Genomic DNA, 3858 nt, shown 5'->3' on the forward strand with positions numbered 1-3858 from the left:
AGTAAACATTAGCTTCTGTGCTAGTTAGCAGTAATCTGAGTGTTTTTTTCCCACTTGGTAATCTTTTCCTTTTCCTCTATTAATTAATTTCTCAACGTATGCGCCACTCCCACTTTCTAAATATCACCAACATCTAATTTTAACATGTAATTTCTCAGCAACAAATGGGATTAGGCTCTCTGTTGCTAATGCTAATTAGCCGCTAAGCTAATGTGGCATTTAGCTATTTGGAGCTATTTGGTTTGGAAAAAAAAAAGACTCTTTTTGTAATATCTGTTGCTTTATCTTGAAGATAATAATTCCTATAACTGGCTAACATTTTGCACAAATATTACAGAGTTAAATGTGTTTTAAGTATAGAAAAGGAAAAGGATGACAAAGATTTTATGAGGTTGAGTTTAATCAATATCTACCAACAGTGGAGCCTTGGATTGATGTTGTCAATCATTGCATTAATCATTGAGAAGAAATTCTTCTTAATAATTTGATGTAATATAGCATTGGACAGAAGATGGAGTAACTATGGCTCTGCTACAGACCAACAGAAACAATCCAGCTAATTTATTTAGATTATCAGAGATCCTATAAAGCAGAAATCAATAATGCTTCTTACAGTATTCCAGTTTAGTTTTAAATCTGTTATCGCTCCAGCAGCTGTGTTTTTCCAGCGCTCCATCCTTAGGCTAATTATGTTGATACAGCCATCAGGTCCTAATGAAAGGGTCTAAATGATAGTGTAGCTGGAGGCAGTGGCAGACCTTTAATCTGCCCTGATCAGGCATTACGAGCCCCTAATAAGAGAATAAATCTGCCTGTGAGGCTTCAGGCTTAATCAATAGAACATTAAGCCGTGATGAGGACACGACCGGTCATAATACGAGGGCTACACCTCTAACCAGCTACTTTCTAATGTAAATCAAGCAATCTCAAATGGAAAGCATCTTGTTTTGGTTTGTAGGAATTGAGGCTGTTTTTACCCCTGTTAGTCTGGTAGATTTGGTTTGATTGTGGACTAAAATAGCAAAATTTGCTATATTTTCAGCTGCTGCTGTTAATTTTCACACTTCCAATTGTGTCAAACAATTCAATGTTCCCCTCCTCACCTGTGGTGGCGCTGCATCAAGAACCACTGAAGGAAATGACATGAAAACTTCTGAAGACACTGAGCTCAATTTCCTTTTTCACAAAATGTAAAGAAATTGTCGTACAGATTTTAGCGGTTGGAGGATTTCTGTTTTGTCTTTAGTAACAGACCATTAGCCATTTCTCCAGTTAGCATTAGACCAGGGGTGTCAAACTCCAGTCCTCGAGGGCCAGTGTCCTGCAACTTTTAGAAGTGCCTCTGCTGCACCACACCTGAATAGAATAATTAGGTCATTAGCWAGGCTCTGGAGAACTGAGGAGGTAATTAAGCCATTTGATTCAGGTGTTTTGTACCTGTGGCACATCTAAAAACTGCAGGACAGCGGCCCTTCAGGACTGGAGTTTGACACCCCTGCATTAGACTCTTGCATTTGGTTGTATTTACCCAGAATACCTTGCGCTGTAGTCCATTTTCTAATCATGGAGTGGTTTTCAGTCCACTTGGCGTTCACATATGCATTTGAATCACACCAGAGTTCACTTCAACCGAACCAAGACTGAGATTTGTAGATGGACCAGAGTTCACTTATTTAGAGTTTCATTCACATCTCCACAAACAAACCAGACTTTCTAGGCAAACGGACTGGAGTTGGATTAAAGCGGACTAAACCTTAGAGATGTGATTCAGTTCCAATTTTTAGGGTCATGATTCAACTCAGAAACAACTTTTATTTCAGAAATTAATTCTCCTAATCAGAAGATCTAAAGATTCTGTTTAAATTATGTAACTGACAAGAGAAAAAGTGTTAACAAAGATAACACTTATTTAAAACAGTTCCATACTTGACAAGAGTAGATTTGTGCATAAAATTCTGTAACTGACCGGTATTAGGTTAGCTTAGGCTTAGCTGGCTGGCTTTTTCTAAAAAAATAAAAATGAAAAAAAATCAGAGAATTATTCAAGATGCATGCGGTGGTCGATTGAACGCTTAATGAAATATCCAAAGATGCACAACTTAATCAAATTAAAATCGATTGTTGAGCCCTTTGAATCGTTCCTGAATAACTGGAATTTTTTTTCTGCTAAATTTGCTGGAGCTCTGCTTGTGTTGCTAGGTGACAGGTGGAATTCCACTGGGGTTGCTAGATAACAGGTGGAATTCCACTGGGGTTGCTAGGTAACAGGTGGAATTCCACTGGGGTTGCTAGATAACAGGTGGAATTCCACTGGGGTTGCTAGGTAACAGGTGGAATTCCACTGGGGTTGCTAGGTAACGGCTTGGGTTTCTCTGGGGTTTCTAGGTGAAGGGTCAGTGCCTGCTGATTTGTTACTTTATATTCCGAAAGTGTTTGAAACGACTCATTTTACAGACACAGAAACACTTTTAACTTATTACCTAAAAACACCTGGGTGGTTTTTTAAAAAATGCTTGGGATGTTTTTAGAAGAAAAATAATAAATCATGCAAATGGAAATGATTGATTCTGTTTTCATTTATCATGCGATTAATTGACTTGTTGCTTGTTTTGACTGTGCTTATACCTCATATGGTGGTTCTCAAACGTCCGGCTCCGACAGGAGAACAATAATCCCTCTTTCATTTCCGGGAAACAAAGACGACGGACTGTTATTTATTTATCTGTAGGTCTGATTTGTGCGCCGGGCCATAAGTGGTCCGGGTGAGAGTCGGTGCTTGTGGCGACTTCAAAGTTGTGGCGTCCTTTCATGTGTCTCCGAGGCGACGGGTTAACACAATGGGAGGCTTCAAAGTGCCGTTGCAGAGACCACAGGGTGGGGGTCATTCTGCCTTATGCTTTGCAACATAAATAAGATTTCATTTTGCCTTTGAGCATTTGCCAGAAGAGGGTCGTCTGGTTTAGTTTTTGTGCTTCTGATTGGCTGGTGTGTGATGAAGGTGAGGTTGGACTCGAGGTTAAACGCTTACCTGACTTCACTGTTGACTCATCAGAGCTGAAGGTCGTCCCTGCGTCATGTTTCTGTTTTTAGCTGCTGGATCAGGAGAAACGTTGTTCATCAAACTGATTTATTATCATTTTTTCAAGGTAAATAAAACAAGGAAGTGTTTCTCTTCAATCTTCAGTAGATGATTGTGAAACATTACTGAATGGATAAATGAAACAGAATAGATGCATTACTTTTTGTAATATTTAGTCATATTCCTGCAGCAGCTGAAACCGATCAGTCCTGGATCAGTTTCATCCACAATACGCTTCATTTACCACATTTTGTCAACCACACTTTTTCCTTCCACTCAACTTTCCATTCATATGCTTTAATACTCTGGACCACCTGCTCTCTGCAAAAACACAAAATCTCACCACGTGTTTTTGGTCTAGTTTTAATAAGACAAATGTAGCTTACAAGTAGCTTTTCAGTAAGTTATATCAGCTGGTTTTAAATCAGTAATGTCTTAATATTGGTGAAATTAGTTCGACTGGTGGATTATTTCATTTAAAATATTTAGAAAAACGTCTTGTTATAACTAAAATAATCCACCACTAATCATTTTTTAAAAATTTTAAGGTATTGCTGACAAAACAAACTTTTATAACTTACTGAAAAGTTTCTTGTAAGTTAATTTTGTTTTATTCCAAGTGAACAAAGACATCCATCCGTCCGTCCGTCCGTCCTTCCATCCATCTATCCGTCCGTCCGTACATACATACATCCATCCATCCATCCAACCAGACGTCTGTCCATCCATCCATCCAGACGCCCATCCATCCATCCATCCATCCAGACGCCCATCCGTCC

The sequence above is a fragment of the Poecilia reticulata genome, linkage group LG12 (genome assembly GCF_000633615.1).
Source record: "Poecilia reticulata strain Guanapo linkage group LG12, Guppy_female_1.0+MT, whole genome shotgun sequence".
Taxonomy (NCBI): domain Eukaryota; kingdom Metazoa; phylum Chordata; class Actinopteri; order Cyprinodontiformes; family Poeciliidae; genus Poecilia; species Poecilia reticulata.